General features: G+C 33.6%; 2 long non-coding RNA genes across 2 annotated transcripts; both read right to left on the bottom strand.

Moving 5' to 3' along the window:
• Positions 1-1,130: 1,130 nt before the first annotated feature.
• Positions 1,131-12,428, bottom strand: LOC141621465 (uncharacterized). The gene is made up of 2 exons (XR_012532353.1): positions 12,362-12,428; positions 1,131-1,291 (listed from the first exon to the last, which is right to left on the bottom strand). It is a non-coding gene; the product is annotated as an uncharacterized LOC141621465 (long non-coding RNA).
• A 3,122-nt stretch (positions 12,429-15,550) lies between these two features.
• LOC141621464 (uncharacterized) lies at positions 15,551-18,012 on the bottom strand. The gene is made up of 2 exons (XR_012532352.1): positions 17,936-18,012; positions 15,551-15,711 (listed from the first exon to the last, which is right to left on the bottom strand). It is a non-coding gene; the product is annotated as an uncharacterized LOC141621464 (long non-coding RNA).
• Positions 18,013-19,928: the final 1,916 nt, after the last annotated feature.

Genomic DNA, 19,928 nt, shown 5'->3' with positions numbered 1-19,928 from the left:
AAGAACCCTTGTTGCCCAATGCTGAGGATGATTTATATGACTCGGATGACGAATTTCTATCATATTTCAAGAGCTTACACGAAGATTTAAGCGCTGTACAAGAAGAATCACTCGATCGAGTGACTTATATTAGTCGATCGAGTGAATTTCCAGAAGAAAGTTCTCGATCGAGTGATAATTCTGCTCGATCAAGTGAAAATCAGGAAGGAAGTGGTCGATCGAGTAATAATTCTACTCGATCGACTGAATTGGCCAGCGAGAGCATTGATTCGTCATGTGGATTTGTTTTGGATGATGATTTTGACGATGATAATGGATACGGTGAGTCTCCCCTATTCAAAGCCGAGTTGGATGCACTTGAGGCTGCGATTTACGGGCTGAAATCCACTGAGGAGGGTGACGAGGAAGCAGCTGAGTCGGTAATTGCTCCTAGCACGGATGAGGTATTACATTCTTTTGTCGATGATTCCAGTGAGAGCAACCTACCTGAGGTAATTAGCGATAATTTTATTATTGTTAATATTCAAAGTACGCTACCTCACTTGACTTATGCTTCGCCTTTTAATGCTATACCCCCTCCCATGTGGACGTTTAATTTAACGAATTTTCATCGTCCTTGTCATTTCGATTTTGTTAATCTAAAACGGAGCCCTAATTTATTGTCAATCGCTCCTGCGCTCCTTTATTTTGTGGATAAATTTAGGAGCTCACATAGGAAATTTGTTAGACTTAAACAGTTAAACAATTTTATTTCCTATATTTTTATTCCACTGTGGTTCTACTTACATTTCTATGTAGCACATGCGCAGATGTACGATCTCATGCTGCGCGCTTTGAGCTGTTTTGATTGTAACTAATTAGAGAGGCTCGAAGAAAAAGAAGGTCGAGCTGGGACCTGACTGAAGCTAGCGCTACCCGGGAGGCAACCCGGAGTTTTTATTTTACATTTTTATTTCATTTCCGTTGTAATAAATGGTTTTCATACCATAGACTATCTCTGTGAACCCCCGCTAAAACGCGAAAAATATAACTTATTATATGAAGCGGAAATTAGGAAATTTTTGAAACTTTTAAAGTTTAAAGCACGGGTTCATGAAAACCTAAAACATAAATAGAAAATGCGGAAATAAAGATTTAAATTATACAAACGTGATAGTCAAGGTGAGGGAAAATATATCCCTCGAATGACAAATGATAAAAGGTGAGTCTAAGCAATTCTACAAAACCGACTAATAGTCCAAGGTGCTCGCTAGCTCACACGTCTAAACCCCACAAATGCATCTTCACAAACCTGTCATTCATGTAAACATGAAAGCCACGGTCGGTGGGAGTAACTCGGGTTCTCCCACCACATTATGTTAAAATAAACATAACAAGGAACTCAGATAAGCAAGGCGTAGAAAATAATTGTAAACAATGTGAATAAATAAATGCAATGGAATAAAACTTGCCAATTGAATAAAAGTAATTAAAGTGACTAAAATTAGCATAACATAAATTCATCCAGTTATGGGAGACATTTGAATAAAAGAAGATGAGTAACCGTTAAATAATTATGGACCCGCATCCCAAGTAAAAACTGAAGGAAAAGTAGATCTATATATACTAACATACTCATATATGTTATAATTTAATTTGTCATAAAATTAAAGAATGATCTTATGCATGCAAACTTTAAAACAAAATAAGGAAGAAGCATTATTCTTACATATGGATTTTCGGTTTATGGGCACAAGAGAGATCACCTTTCTCTCTTGTTCTTGAGCTTTCCAATAATGGATGAACATACAAAAATCCCAAAGTAGAGATTCTCCAATTAGTAGCACCCAAGACAATCCCTTAATCCCACAAACTAACATGTACTAGATGTTTATATTGTGGTTTACCTTAAATTTGATTACTAATACTCATATATTACTTTGATAATTTTAGTAATCTTTTGAACAAATTTGGATTAAAATCTCATCTTTTGATGAAGATTAAAGAGAGAGAAGAGAGAAAAGCATGAACCCTTTTGCATGTTTTGTAAGAATGAATTATCATCTTTTGATTGTGTGTGTAAGGAAAATAAAATAACCAACAACCCACAATGGAGGGGGAGTGTCACGGTTGGAAGAGCCAAAATTGGCATCATTTCTTTTCCTTTTTGCTCTTCTCAAAAATAATAGGTGTGTAAGAGGTGTAAGACTAGTAGTAGGTAGGCATCATTATGTTTATTTTATCAAATAAAATAAAACAACCAAAACCCACTAACACACCCTCCATTTTCGGTCCATATACTTAAAATGGACTACCATTTTATTTTGTCAATTTGTCATTTGTCACACAATATGTCACATGTAGTATGATACATGTTATTAATTAATTTAATGCATATTTATCACAAAAATATCATTTTATGAATTAATTAAGTTACTTTCAACAAATTGACTAGTGATACTTGATCACGTAAATAAAATGGGTTATATAATTATAATTCACAATGTCTTGTAATTATAATCAACCATTCATTCTTATCTTTATTGTTTCTCAAACAATAAACAATTTTAGTAATAAAGCATTTTATTTACTAAAATAAATCTTATTTAATCCCATTACAATAAGATATCAATATTCTCTCTCACAAATTGAATTTGTTCAATTTTTAAGGAATTAATTAATCTGTATCGGTATACAATTAATTAACCTTTTTAATTAAGGGAATCGTCCTTTAGGTGTGACCTCAAGGGATCAACTGATCACCACCGTCGCACGACAGTAATGTCAAACTCTAGCCAGCCAATCATTACTGATATGTGTGGACCAGTTGACTATATATGTAATGTATCATCCCTTCCGTATTCTTGAAATGAGATTTAATAATGATATTTAAATCATGTGATCGCACTATTGTTGAGGACACATTTCCCAACAATCTCCCACTTGTCCTCGACAAGTGTGCGTCACCAATTCTCTTGTCCTATTACTATCTCCCACTCAATGCAAGGTGTCTTTCGGGTCGTACTTGCAAGTGATCATATCGAGAGTGGTTTCCTCGATCCGGAGAATAATCGATTGACCGGAATTTATCCACCATGGATACCTTCCGAGCGTGGCCATGCATTTCCGATTCATTACTCCTCGAGTGGCCCTGAGATATTGTTTTAACCCCGACAAGGGGTGGACAATTCCTATCGCACTTATTCCCTTCGACTAGCCACACCATCATAACCCAAAATATGCCCATTTGACCCCATTTACGAAGGTCGTAGTAACACAAATCAAAGTTAATCTGAAATGTGCCATCTTAGGTGAAATAGTCTTTAGTCAAAAGAATCGACTCATTAGAATACTATAGTAGCTCTCGCCACGACCAGGCTTTATAAATTTGCCGAACTCTATAAGCGGTCACTTTGCCCGACAAAGTGTTCCTAACATGCCGCTATGTGATCGACTAGTCATCTCACATGACTCTATGGCACTTGAACTTGCCATCAATCGCATCACACTCTAGTCACTTCGAGACGTCACCTCATACAAGTTACTATGGGCGAATACAATGCTAATCCGTGTTCACTTTAACGGGGTTCAATGTTGTCTCTACAACCCGTTTGGATGTAACAAAGTATAAAAGAAGAGTTTTAGAGTAAAACTCAAACGACAAATGCGATTATCACATATGAATAGTCAATGCTTGATTACTACTTCATATTCTATAATCTAATTTGATCTTTTATGTAGTTATTCATCTCAATTTAATTGAAATGACATGACTCATCATGTTAAGCCTATGAGAAGGCTTTGGTTAGTAGGTTTTATCAACTTCTTGTACCTTACTCAACCTTACTACATACTCGTTTTCCTTTGTAATGTATACATTTGCATTACAAAACTTTTTGAGTACGTGTCGAGATCCAATCAAGACATAGGCCCTCTTAGCCTAAGAATAGCTCCCACTGTTTTCACAGTGTGCGGGACTCATCCTCTTGCACATCTCATGATTGCAAGTGTACTCAATTTCCGTTGTAAACATTTCTTATTGTTCTTTATTGCCTAGAACGATTCTAGAAAATCTACTTCTTAATTAACATTGCCACAATGGTATCTTAACCATCCTGATGTGTTTTGATTATGGTTTTGTCGGAAACCATGCGCAATCTCAATTGTCAATTGTCACTTGTGTAACACCCTTACACAAAATTGCATCATAAACACTTTGCTTTACTTCCTTAATGCTTCTGCATGCACTTAAGGGTAATCTTTATGGCTTACTTGGCAAAGATTACTTAAATTCGATTTTGAAAACAATTCATCATACTCAAAGTATATGAAGTGTTATACATCATTTTCTATTTAATTGATTTGGCAGCGGAAGCAAATGGAATCAATCAAATATGTTCAACTTGGTTGAACTAGTCATGAATCTTATCAACATAAAACTTCTTATTGACGCTAATATCATGTGGATTTATCTTCATAAATCCGGATATTAAAGATGTATTATAATACTCCAAAAGTCTTAAATCATTCTTAATGATCAATATGTCATCCACATATCGGACTAATTAAAATTTCCGTAACTCCCACTAAACTCCATGTATAAATACAACTTCTCGACTTATCGAGAAAATTTTTTATCACATGATCAAAAACAATGATCCCAACTCATTGATGTCCTACTTAAGATTCTCTCTTAAGTTTCACATTATCTTAGGATTGCAAGAATCTACTAAACTCAAGACATGTATTGAATACATTCCTTCTATTAAAGAAGTGGGTTTTAGATTCACTCGCTATGTATTTCATAATAATGAAACACAATCCCTAAGAAGATCCAAATAGACTTCAGTATTTCAACTGGTGCAAAACCCTTTGCAACCAATCAAACCTTGAAATCTCTCTTTATTAGTGCAAAACCCTTTGCAACTAATCAAGCCTTTTATATTGGATTTTCATGGCTCTAAGCCTTGTAGTGAGTTGTGACTTAAACACTCTCATGTAAGTCATATGTTCATTACTTTCTAGAAGTAATCAATGTGAATCAAACGATTTCTCTTGTAAGTTATAAGCTCTTTGCTTTCTTAAAAGTAGCATGAATTCATCATTTTCAACAAGTGACGAACTTTAACCTCCTAGGTTTCAAAGAAACAACGTCTTACACAAAACATCTCATGTAGCCAAGAAAGACCAGTTTCTTGCGACATAGCATCTTTGTGGCTCTTTGAATAATTTCTCCCACTCTGTCTTCTAGAAATAAACTTGTATTTTAGAAAGACAGCTTCATGAGCCGCAAACCCGTCGTACTCGTGATAATTGAAAGGGAAAAATGAGCATTTGTTTCTTGTGAAAACTTACAAACATGGTACCCTTACCATTTCATATCTCATATGATTCGATTTAGTGGAAAAATAATTTAGACAAAAATGATAATATCCCCAAAAGGATCAAGTAACTCAAAGTAACTTGATTGAAGTTCAAACCATATCGAATGGGGTTTGATTTCTTATCCAACCATACATTATTCCATAATGCGTGCTAAGAGAGATTAACTTGTGATACTATATCACATTTCCTTTGGCTTATATCAAAGTCTTCACTTTGATAATCCTATCACGACTAAATCGTGATTCCTTGAACTCTTTGAAATTCTTCAAGGATTTCTCTATTTACCTTATTAAGTGAACATACTAGTGTCAACTTAAATCGTTGGTAAAAGATGATGATCAACCTATTTTGGATCGATGATTTATAACCTCGATCTTCTTTTCAACCAAAAGGTACGAGATATCTTGCTTTGAATACAAGATACGCATATACCATTAACAATCTAATGGTTTCAAGAGTACTCGATAACTCTTTGCGTTCATCATTCCAAAATTTAAGGTTTAATCTTGGGTTACCAATTTGAGTCTTGCATCATCTTCATGATATATCATTCTAGTTTGGTTTAGAATATAATCACCTTGATGATGGACTAGCCATACATCAAATCATGGTGTATAGGGTCACAAAAGTGAAACCTCTTTTGTATCTTTAACAAATTGTATTCTTATTTAAAGTTTATGTACTTAATAGTCACAATTAAGTACAACTCCAAACCGAAAACTAGATTTAGTACACAATGACTCTATCTCTTGACTTCATTGTTGCTAGTCGTCATATTCTAATCATCCTATGTATCAAACATAATGATGAAAACCACCACCGGTTTCTAATATTGACGAAGTGGTACTAGCAAAATTTATGCCAATCATATAAACATTTAAAGAAGAAGATCTTATTAGATGTCCCACAACTAATTTGTTGATTCTTCAATAATTTGGGGTTGTTTCCTTTCTAGTGTCCAACATTTAAGACAATGGAAACTTAATCGGTCGGAATTGATAGGTTTAGTATCGTCATTCTCAACAACTTTACCTTTAGCATTACCTTGTATCAATTCCATTATTATCTTTACTTCTTGAACCTCGTCTTCACCTTAAAGGTTTAAGAGAATGCTCCCACTCATTTCAATGAGTCTTTGCTTTGAGAAGCAAAATTGAATTCATGAAGATTACTCTTCATTTGTTCGTTTTAGTCTTAAAACTTTCATTGAAGTGGTTGCGTTATTTTGGTCAATTACGAATTCTGAAAATCTAATCACCAAAACAATTTATCGCTTCAAGGTACTTAATTCATTTAAGTATATGAAAAACAATCTATTGTAAGTAGATGTGTTAGTCTAGAATCAAAAACCTGTTTGATAATGATTAACATTAATCTATACTCCTTGCAAGAGATCCTTAGCAATGGTTCATTTGAGGTTCTAGAAGCAAATTCATATTTGTCTTTAGTTACGATGTTTTAATGGAGATTTGAATCAAAAAACGAAATGATATCGTATATGATTGTGGTAAAGAAATAGAACAATATAATAACGGAATAGTGGAAAACTTAACATTTATCGTTTTATTAATACTTGTAAATAACAAGTAAAGCATTTACATAGTGACCTCTACCCAACTATGATAAATGATTCCAAGATCCAAATTCATATTAACTTGGGGCACGGTGTGCCGAAATACCCTTTATTAATATAACTCGGTGGATTAACTCTTTAATCGATTCTACTTTTAGAACTCTTGGTCGATAAAATTACATTAATATTTTATCTCTAGCCCGAAACACATCCGGAAATACGTCGTGAATACTTTCGTTGAGTTCAACCCAAATTTCGAATAAATGTGTCCGTGATCCAAACCCATGTCAACTTAGGGCACGGTGTGCCGAAATACCCCTTATTAACATGAACTCGGTGGATTAACATTCATCACCCACTTCCCCTACGTAACAAGGTTTGTACCCCGGGGTAGCCGAGTGCACTCCCTCGCGAAATAGGTTTTCATGGTTTCTACTATTTGGTAAGGCTATGTCTCAATTTATTGTTTTAGCGAGAGGTCATGTCAATTCATTATCTATCACGTTTTAAGTGAACTAAAGCGGTGAACTACGATAATTTTAATTGACACGGTCGATAAACTCGATAATAAAAGATGCATGTTTTAGTTATGGCGACTTAGCGATGCATGCGACATAAAATAAAATGCAAGCATAAAAATAAATAAATCCTAGTATGGCCTTGCCTAAAATAGAAAAACTATTTAACTATTACATATTCGGAAACCAACACCATTGGTCCCTTGAACTTCGGTTGTGGCACGCATCTCGAGGTAACACCGTCTTTATGTATCGCCATCTTGAAGAAATCCGTCTTTGGGAACTCCGAGATAAATTAAATTACATAGCAAATTACATAATTTCCTATTATACATTTGTAACTAAAATAAAATAAATCTATTAAATTACAAAACGGTGATACGAGATCACAATAAAATTACAACTGAATCGATATTCCCATACATTTCGGGAAATACCAATTAAAATCTAAGGCCATACTAAGTAAAATTACATAATTCAAAAATTACATAAATTAAAATTATGACAATCATAAAGAAAATGCAGCATTATAATATGTATGAACATGCTCAATTTTATGCTAAATCGCCTTTAATAAGCCAATATCGTATATTACTCGGTTTTTACGGATTTGCGTGATTTCAACATTTTATAATCACAAAAAATTACATAAATTCATATTTATGCATAAGTTAATTACCCTAACCTCTTAGGACTCAAAATTTAGTCTTCACTAATAATTTGACCATAATTAACTCATATTTATAAAATTGTTCATCAATGGACTAAAAATTACAAAAAATAAGCTATAAACTTCAAATAAATCACAAAATTTCAAATAAATTCAAAATTTGAAATTTAAACTCATGAACATTCTGGAAAAATACCATGACACTCATAATATTCAAAAACTTAGGTTAAAAATTTCAAAATTTTTCCGGAAAAACAATGTTGCGGTTTATCGATTTTAACTAAAATAATCATAAAAACATGGAAAAATTATATTCATAAACTTTTCAATTTTAGATCTGAAAAAGATAATAAAAGGCAACATTAGACGTTTTTCCTAAGTCATAGATTATGTTTTATTAATTTTTCACTAATAATGTCACTATTTATGCTATTTTTCTTCAAAAATCCATAAATCATGCAAAAAGACTTCTTTATAGCCAATTATTTTACACACATCTTGTAAAATTTCATGTGACAACATATTAAATTTCTATGACCAGATTCGAAATTTAACTCATATTAACCTATTTTTCACCTAAATCCGAATTTAATAATGAAAAATCCATTTTTCGAGCATAACAAGTCCAAAAATTATGAAAATTTACAGGTTATCTCAAAATAATATATGTGACAACATATCCAAAAATCACTGGAAAATTCGAAGTATAGCTAATTTTAGACCAAAAATGACATTTTTACTCATAAAATCATATTTAAATGCCATAATTGTATAATATGAACAATAAAAATCCGTAAAATTAACCAAAATATCCTAAAACATTTTAGGACCAGAAATATTAACATGCATGAATTAATTTCGTGATATATCATAATAACACAAATTTTCAAGTTTTATATGTTATTCTTATAACTCGGAAAAACTTTTAACCGATTTGCATGCAAACAACCGTGGCTCTTGATACCGATTGAAGGAAAAGTAGATCTATATATACTAACATACTCATATATGTTATAATTTAATTTGTCATAAAATTAAAGATTGATCTTATGCATGCAAACTTTAAAACAAAATAAGGAAGAAGCATTATTCTTACATATGGATTTTCGGTTTATGGGCACAAGAGAGATCACCTTTCTCTCTTGTTCTTGAGCTTTCCAATAATGGATGAACATACAAAAATCCCAAAGTAGAGATTCTCCAATTAGTAGCACCCAAGACAATCCCTTAATCCCACAAACTAACATGTACTAGATGTTTATATTGTGGTTTACCTTAAATTTGATTACTAATACTCATATATTATTTTGATAATTTTAGTAATCTTTTGAACAAATTTGGATTAAAATCTCATCTTTTGATGAAGATTAAAGAGAGAGAAGAGAGAAAAGCATGAACCCTTTTGCATGTTTTGTAAGAATGAATTATCATCTTTTGATTGTGTGTGTAAGGAAAATAAAATAACCAACAACCCACAATGGAGGGGGAGTGTCACGGTTGGAAGAGCCAAAATTGGCATCATTTCTTTTCCTTTTTACTCTTCTCAAAAATAGTAGGTGTGTAAGAGGTGTAAGACTAGTAGTAGTTAGGCATCATTATGTTTATTTTATCAAATAAAATAAAACAACCAAAACCCACTAACACACCCTCCATTTTCGGTCCATATACTTAAAATGGACAACCATTTTATTTTGTCAATTTGTCATTTGTCACACAATATGTCACATGTAGTATGATACATGTTATTAATTAATTTAATGCATATTTATCACATAAATATCATTTTATGAATTAATTAAGTTACTTTCAACAAATTGACTAGTGATACTTGATCACGTAAATAAAATGGGTCATATAATTATAATTCACAATGTCTTGTAATTATAATCAACCATTCATTCTTATCTTTATTGTTTCTCAAACAATAAACAATTTTAGTAATAAAGCATTTTATTTACTAAAATAAATCTTATTTAATCTCATTACAATAAGATATCAATATTCTCTCTCACAAATTGAATTTGTTCAATTTTTAAGGAATTAATTAATCTGTATCGGTATACAATTAATTAACCTTTTTAATTAAGGGAATCGTCCTTTAGGTGTGACCTCAAGGGATCAACTAATCACCACCGTCGCACGACAGTAATGTCAAACTCTAGCCAGCCAATCATTACCGATATATGTGGACCAGTTGACTATATATGTAATGTATCATCCCTTCCGTATTCTTGAAATGAGATTTAATAATGATATTTAAATCATGTGATCGCACTATTGTTGAGGACACATTTCCCAACAAAAACGACATATGCAACCATCCATAATGCAAGACATTTACCACTCTTAGACTATAATTTCCCCGGGTAGGACTACGATGGTCCTAGTCTAAATCTGCAGATTCTCGGGTGTACATCCCGATTCGACGTGCGCCAGCACAACACGCACCCAAGACTCGACTACTAAGGAGACCGAGTACCCCAATCGCCAGAACAACACGAAAGTGGCGGAAAGACTAAGATAAGACTCACTTGCCAGAACAGCACAAGTGGCCAAAACCGTACTTGCCAGAACAGCACAAGTAGGCTAGACCCGTACTTGCCAGAACAGCACAAGTAGGGCGTAAATATAAGTCAAGCAAGAAGGTAGAGCATTATGACATTCTCACAAGAATACGACTCGATTCAATTAATCATGTGGAATAAATCACTCGTATTTGAATTACGATAAATAAATGAGAATAAAATAATTAATGCTCATATCATAAATAAATGAAGACATTTCATATAATAATGACATGAATAAATAATAAGTTCCACATTTCTAATTCATGTGAGAAAAATATAAATAAACGGCAAATAACGAATTGAAGGTACATAAAACATGTGACGGAAATTCAATTTAATTAAACCCGAATAAAAAATATTTCACGGATAAAAATTAACCCAACCGAGGCTACGACCTTGCCGTGACCATCCCCTGCCCAGCCACGGCTTGGCCGCACCCCGGTATTGTCTAGCCACGGTATGCACAGATTGGCCGTAGCTCCTGCACAACACGGCAACAACAGCCCAAAGAAAAAAATGCAGCAGCAGTGCTGACCAAACAGAGAAGGAATACGCGCCATGCACAACTAGAAAGAACAGACAAGTTACTAGTCTAATACGTACAATAATGCTGAAAAGACAAGATACACTGAGAGGAATACACTAGAGAAATAACCTAAATGCTTAAAATAGACAGGTTCAAAGACAGACTAGAAATGTCTCTGTCAAATGTCAATGCTCTAAATTCCAAAATATAACACATAGTAATTGTATTGAAATTGAAATAGAAATAGTAGGTTTCTGAGAGCTAAGCTTTTCTTTCTACTTATACAATCAATGATGAAAGAAAGAGGAATGGTTCAAACTAGTCAAAAGCATAACATATATAGGGCATCGACGCAAACAATATAAGCAGCTAGGAATCTAGACTTATGTGAATGATTGGATTTGCTCAGTTACATTACCAAACTTATCCAAATGCAGGTCTGATGACACTGCCCGACAAAAGCCATTTTCACGGTTAAAGAAGCTCATTTATGACCGTCTTCAGACGAAATTTTAAGCATGAAAAGAATGGAATTTCTTACATACAACCAACCCATTACATACATGGATATTTACATGAGACGAAAATTAAATAATTGGCTCAAATCATCCGTGAAATCGACTCAAAAACAGTCCAAGAAAATCACCCATCATCAACTTGTTTATACTTGGTTTTTCTAACAATTCATGAGGCCATCTTAAGACAAGTTTTTAAGCATGCTACAAGGCGGAATTCATCCAGACAAAAGACTATTTTCATTCATGTATATGCACACAAGACATGAGCAATCAAATTGACTCGAACCAACAACCATTTCAATCTAAAAATCGCGTCCAAAAACTGACCCAATGCAGCCCATTTCCAAAGTTTTATGTTCAGTTTTGCGTCCGTCTTGAGAAGAAATTTTAAGCACGAAAATGATAATATTCATCCAAACAAATTACCCAACATAATTACCCACTTCACCAAGAATCCAAAGGTACCAACTTTTCTTAAAATGGATAAGTAAAACTCGAATAAAAACCGTCTCAAAGAACACCACATGAACTCGGTCAAGAAGAAAATTTTGTTTTATAAAAAGTAAGAACACATGTAAATACATACAAATTTCAACATAATGTCGAGTAATCCCATCACCGTTACCTTATTTGCTCTACAATGAACACGGTTCCGACTCAAAACTACTCCGGGTTGTCTAAGCTTGCACCTAAACACGAAAATGAACGGAATTAGCGACAATTTCGAGCCGTAAGATAGATGGCAGCCACGAAATTGGAGGAAAGATGGAACCTTTCTTACCTAGAGAGATGAAGGAGGGAGTAAGGAGGAGAATGGTACAAAAATTATCGAATTTAGTCGAGAAATGGGGACGGGATCTGCGTTGAAGACATGCTGAAAAATGAATGGTGATGGAGCTTCTGTTGGTTGTTTGTTGTTGCTGATAGATTGAAAAGGAATTGGGAAAAATGGAAGGGGGAAGTGACGGGGTGGGGACAAGGTACAACTCCAACAACAACAACAACAACAATAATAATAATAATAATAATAATAATAATAATAATAATAATAATAATAATAATAATAATAATAATAATAATAATAATAATAATAATAATAATAATAATAATAATAATAATAATAATAATAATAAGTTAAAGATAAGGTGAGTGAGTAGGTGTAGTAGGGATCGGATTGGTCCGAATAAATTATCCTCATATATAAAAATGTGATGGTCTTATGCTAGACGGGAAAAAGTCTCAAATCTATATCAACTTAAGACGGAAAACTATTATTACTACTGTCACTATTATTATCCGACCAAAAATATATATACATATAATTATTATATAAATTATGCCTTAAGAATATAATTTAATAATACGTATTTTTATATAAATGAGCTTTTATATATTACTTTTATAGAAATCGTGTTTGAAATAAAATTAATTAAATTGAATAATTTAAAAATATAAAATAAAGTAATCAAACGGTTTAATAAATTTTAAATGTCAAATTGGGAAATTCGCGGGTGTTACAATCACCCCACCTTTTAAAAAGTTTCGTCCTCGAAACTTGAGAGTAGAAATGAAAGGCTATATAAAATAAAACTGGAATTTTGGAATCGGTAACCAAAACATTTAAAAGGTTGCTTATCGTAAGAATTAAATTTCTTCCAAAAGTTTCAAATAAAATTTTCCGAGAGAACCAGATTCTCATCAAAGGAACGGAAGTGCTCTCGTTGCGCATTCAACAACATCACATTCCAAATCAAAGATAAGGTCAAAAGCAAATCATTTGTATAAATCGAAAATCAAAATACTTTCAAAAATATTAATGAAGAGTTTTCAAAAGTATAAGTCTCATTCATGGAACGAAATTGCTCTTGTTGTGCACACAAGGGCTCTAACTTTCTAAGTTAAAGACAAATTCAAAACAAAAATCATTCGTCGACAAGCGTAGGGCAAGTTATTAGACTCCTTTAATAACGAGTCCTAACATCCCATCAACGCTAAAACCAAAAGAAAAAGGTAATCCACTCAATTTTTCTTTTGTAAAAGCCAATATAAAAATAAAAGTTTCACTTTTAGACTAAAAAAGAAGAACGTGAAAATGTAACATCAAACTTTGACAAATAAATCATAAATAGATCAAAGTTAGTTAGAATTTGAGCAAAATTAAAAGCAACTCGGGTATAGAAATCAAAATCATGATAAAGAAGTCTATACTCAATGAATAAATAGGGAACTAAATCAAATTTTTATTTTCAAACCCTTAAAATAGGCAAAGTTTTGTAAAAGTAACATAAAGTTTTAACCACGAACCAAAAACGGTAGCTTGAAAAGTTTAGAAGTTGTACGATATGAAAAGTAACTTAGACATCATAAATACAAAGCACGCTAAAAGAGGATCCAAACTTAACTAACAAAAGAACTAGGATGAACTCCCTAGGGGTAAGAGTCGAGGTAAGGCAACCAAGGAAATCAAAGATCGAGTTTTATAGGTTACCAGCATCAAATTTAAAGGAGGAGCATGATGAAGCGAAGAAGAGAGGTATGAACGGTAACGCTTATGGTCGAAGAAGAAGGGAAATTAGACAACAAGGAAACGCCAGGTACTCAAATCTCAAAACTACATCACCCTAAACGATTCCGAAAACTTTCTAATAAACTAAATCTCACAACCACATAACCTCCAAGGATCTCCTCAAGAATAACTTACGCTACTTTACATCTAAGCTACTCCATGAAACAAAGTACTTCACCACACATGTAATTCAACAATTCCCAATCATTAATTATCCACATGATTTCCACAAAACAAGACCAAAACTACTAACAACGCTATACTCATACTCAACAAACGTCAAAAGGTAACACCAATCTAAGTATGGCTATCAAAATCCTAAAGGTATCTCTTTCCAAACTCAAATCATAAACTTTACTCCATGTTTACTCCTAAGGTAATAACGCTCAACCTACTAAACTTTTAAACCCCAAACATAAATAACAAGGTCATGTTCTATGACTTTAGTAACATAGGCAACTCATTTTTAACACACAGAATCCACCAATCAATTATACTCGTTTTATCAAGGAACTAGGTACAAGAATCACCAAGTATGTCTCATTATACTACCTCAGTGTTCCTAACATCACAACCTCTCAAAACTAGGGTAATGGGTCAACCACAAATAAACTCCACAAAGCCAAATTATCTAACCAAGATTGACATCCCACGAAAGAAAGAGAACTATCTACAAGGCGTCAAGGGAGAGGATAAGCAAGGAGTAGAGGACAAGTTAGGAGGGTACAAGAGTAGCTTGCGAAGTACAACAAAAGAGAGTTTAGAAGAAGGATAGGCACCAAGAGGTAAATAATAAGGCAATGAACACAAAGGAGGAATATCTTCGAGGAAGAAGAAGCATTCTTCAAAGGTTGAACAAACCTTCAGTTTCCGGCACTAGGCACCAAGTCTTGATCTCCACATAGGTAAGTTCGCGGTCATTGATCAAAGGGCACAACAATTATTAAATGACAATGAACAAACATGTTAGAACCTAACAAAGAGCAAACACACTACAGACTACCACTTTTGGTCCTTAAGTCTACCCATCTCTCATTCATTATTCAAGGTCAAGTTCAAATTTAAATTTGGGGTACACGTGTGTGCGTCGGGAGCAACAAAGGCTCTGATACCAACTGTGAACCCTCGCTAAAACGCGAAAAATATAACTTATAAAATGAAGCGGAAATTAGGAAATTTTTAAAACTTTTAAAGTTTAAAGCACGGGTTCATGAAAACCTAAAACATAAATAGAAAATGCGGAAATAAAGATTTAAATTATACAAACGTGATAGTCAAGGTGAGGGAAAATATATCCCTCGAATGACAAATGATAAAAGGTGAGTCTAAGCAATTCTACAAAACCGACTAATAGTACAAGGTGCTCGCTAGCTCACACGTCTAAACCCCACAAATGCATCTTCACAAACCTGTCATTCATGTAAACATGAAAGCCACGGTCAGTGGGGAGTAACTCAGGGTTCTCCCAGCCACATTATGTTAAAATAAACATAACAAGGAACTCAGATAAGCAAGGCGCAGAAAATAATTGTAAACAATGTGAATAAATAAATGCAATGGAATAAAACTTGCCAATTGAATAAAAGTAATTAAAGTGACTAAAATTAGCATAACATAAATTCATCCAATTATGGGAGACATTTGAATAAAAGAAGATGAGTAACCGTTAAATAATTATGGACCCGCATCCCAAGTAAAAATGACATATGCAACCATCCATAATGCAAGACATTTACCACTCTTAGACTATAATTTCCCCAGGTAGGACTACGATGGTCCTAGTCTAAATCTGCAGATTCTCGGGTCTACATCCCGATTCGACGTGCGCCAGCACAGCACGTACCCAAGACTCGACTACTAAGGAGACCGAGTACCCCATCGCGAACAAACACGAAAGTGGCGGAAAGACTAAGATAAGACTCACTTGCCAGAACAGCACAAGTGGCCAAAACCGTACTTGCCAGAACAGCACAAGTAGGCTAGACCCGTACTTGCCAGAACAGCGCAAGTAGGGCGTAAATATAAGTCAAGCAAGAAGGTAGAGCATTATGACATTCTCACAAGAATACGACTCGATTCAATTAATCATGTGGAATAAATCACTCGTATTTGAATTACGATAAATAAATGAGAATAAAAGCATTAATGCTCATATTATAAATAAATGAAGACATTTCATATAATAATGACATGAATAAATAATAAGTTCCACATTTCTAATTCATGTGAGAAAAATATAAATAAACGACAAATAACGAATTTAAGGTACATAAAACATGTGACGGAAATTCAATTTAATTAAACCCGAATAAAAAATATTTCACGGATAAAAATTAACCCAACCGAGGCTACGACCTTGCCGTGACCATCCCCGCCCGCTACCACGGCCGGCCGCACCCCCGTCTTGCCTAGCCACGGTATGCACAGTTAGGTGTAGCTCCCACACAACACGGCAACAACAACCCAAAGAAAAAAAAATGCGACAAACAAAGTCTTGACCAAACAGAGAAGGAATACGCACCATGCACAACTAGACAGAAGGACAAGTTACTAGTCTAATACGTACAATAATCTTTGAAAAGACAAGATACACCGAGAGAATACACTAGAGAAATAACCTAAATGCTTAAAATAGACAGGTTCAAAGACAGGACTAGAAATGTCTCTCACAAATGTCAATGCTCTAAATTCCAAAATATAACACATAGTAATTGTATTGAAATTGAAATAGAAATAGTAGGTTTCTGAGAGCTAAGCTTTTCTTTCTACTTATACAATCAATGATGAAAGAAAGAGGAATGGTTCAAACTAGTCAAAAGCATAACATATATAGGGCATCGACGCAAACAATATAAGCAGCTAGGAATCCAGACTTATGTGAATGATTGGATTTGCTCAGTTACATTACCAAACTTATCCAAATGCAGGTCTGATGACACTGCCCGACAAAAGCCATTTTCACGGTTAAAGAAGCTCATTTATGACCGTCTTCGAGACGAATTTTAAGCATGAAAAGAATGGAATTTCTTACATACAACCAACCCATTACATACATGGATATTTACATGAGACGAAAATTAAATAATTGGCTCAAATCATCCGTGAAATCGACTCAAAAACAGTCCAAAAAAATCACCCATCATCAACTTGTTTATACTTGGTTTTTCTAACAATTCATGAGGCCATCTTAAGACAAGTTTTTAAGCATGCTACAAGGCGGAATTCATCCAGACAAAAGACTATTTTCATTCATGTATATGCACACAAGACATGAGCAATCAAATTGACTCGAACCAACAACCATTTTAACCTAAAAATCGCGTCCAAAAACTGACCCAATGCAGCCCATTTCCAAAGTTTTATGTTCCGTTTTGCGTCCGTCTTGAGAAGAAATTTTAAGCACGAAAATGATAATATTCATCCAAAAAAATTACCCAACATAATTACCCACTTCACCAAGAATCCAAAGGTACCAACTTTTCTCAAAATGGATAAGTAAAACTCGAATAAAAACCGTCTCAAAGAACACCACATGAACTCGGTCAAGAAGAAAATTTTGTTTTATAAAAAGTAAGAACACATGTAAATACATACAAATTTCAACATAATGTCGAGTAATCCCATCACCGTTACCTTATTTGCTCTACAATGAACACGGTTCCGACTCAAAACTACTCCGGGTTGTCTAAGCTTGCACCTAAACACGAAAATGAACGGAATTAGCGACAATTTCGAGCCTTAAGATAGATGGCAGCCACGAAATTGGAGGAAAGATGGAACCTTTCTTACCTAGAGAGATGAAGGAGGGAGTAAGGAGGAGAATGGTACAAAAATTATCGAATTTAGTCAAGAAATGGGGACGGGATCTGCGTTGAAGACGGGCTGAAAAATGAATGGTGATGGAGCTTCTGTTGGTTGTTTGTTGTTGCTGATAGATTGAAAAAGAATTGGGAAAAATGGAAGGGGGAAGTGACGGGGTGGGGACAAGGTACAACTCCAACAACAATAATAATAATAATAATAATAATAATAATAATAATAATAATAATAATAATAATAATAATAATAATAATAATAATAATAATAATAATAATAATAATAATAATAATAATAATAATAATAATAATAATAATAATAATAATAATAATAATAATAATAATAATAATAATAATAATAATAATAATTATAATAATAATAATAATAATAATAATAATAATAATAAGTTAGAGATAAGGTGAGTGAGTAGGTGTAGTAGGGATCGGATTGGTCCGAATAAATTAGCCTCATATATAAAAATGTGATGGTCTTATGCTAGACGGGAAAAAGTCTCAAATCTATATCAACTTAAGACGGAAAACTATTATTACTACTGTCACTATTATTATCCGACCAAAAATATATATACATATAATTCTTATATAAATTATGCCTTAAGAATATAATTTAATAATACGTATTTTTATATAAATGAGCTTTTATATATTACTTTTATAGAAATAATGTTTGAAATAAAATTAATTAAACTGAATAATTTAAAAATATAAAATAAAGTAATCAAACGGTTTAATAAATTTTAAATGTCAAATTGGGAAATTCGCGGGTGTTACAATCTCAGTATGCTTGTTTAGTTTGTTTGCGGGCTGTTTTTATTTGCGTTTTACAGGAACACACTGAGAATCACTCGATCGAGTACTTTTTGTACTCGATCGAGCACTTTTGTTGTTAAATCCACTCGATCGAGTGATTATTTTACTCGATCGAGCACCTGCAAAGAGAGAACTACTCGATCGACTGCTATTCTTCTCGATCGAGCAGTTTTAGACGCCCAGTTCACTCGATCGACCACTGTCCGACTGCTATCGAGTGTTTTTTACTTGGATTCGCTTCCAGTGACGGTATTCCGGGCCTTTAGCAACCTCCCATGTTCATGGCTGGTTTGGGGAGATCCCTCCTTCGCGAATCTTGTAAGTTTTCCGCATTTACTCTCTTCCTCTTTTAGTTTGCATTTCCTTTCCATGTATTGGTACAATGGGGGCATTGTACGGTTTGGTTTGGGGAGGTTATGCATCCATATCTGTGTCTGCATCTTGTTTTTATTTGCATTTCTGTTATCACGTTTATTTTCGTATTGCATTGTTGTTTATTTTCATAAAAATTGAAAAATTTAAAATTCAAAAAAATTCATGTTTATTTTAGCATATAGGTTGAGTCGGAACGATAGATTTCAGTGATGAAATTGCACTCTTATTTGTCTTTCTGCTTAAGCCTTACATTAAACTTTTATCTTTTAGCTTTGTCTTATTGCATATCTACGAGTTAATGTTTAATTTAGCTGAACGAATAGACTTGATCTGAAATTTTGGCAACCTACTTATAATTTCCAAGGATTTAGAGCCGTATAAACTGGTGTCATTTGTGACCAGTTTCATGTAGGATTGTGAGTAGTTACTCCTTGCATATCATGTATCATCAATTTGCACGTATATGAAATTCAATTGCTTTTTGCCTTCATACATTCGGGTTAGTGGTTGGTGTCACATGCAGGGAGGTGCTTACAATTTCCCTTTCTTTCATTTTTACCCATTTAACTCCACATTAGCCAAATTTGCCTGTTGACCCTTAACCA

This window comes from Silene latifolia, chromosome X (genome assembly GCF_048544455.1).
Source record: "Silene latifolia isolate original U9 population chromosome X, ASM4854445v1, whole genome shotgun sequence".
Classification (NCBI taxonomy): domain Eukaryota; kingdom Viridiplantae; phylum Streptophyta; class Magnoliopsida; order Caryophyllales; family Caryophyllaceae; genus Silene; species Silene latifolia.
The sequence above is the reverse complement of the archived record's forward strand: the minus strand, read 5'-3'. Positions and strand labels throughout refer to the sequence as shown.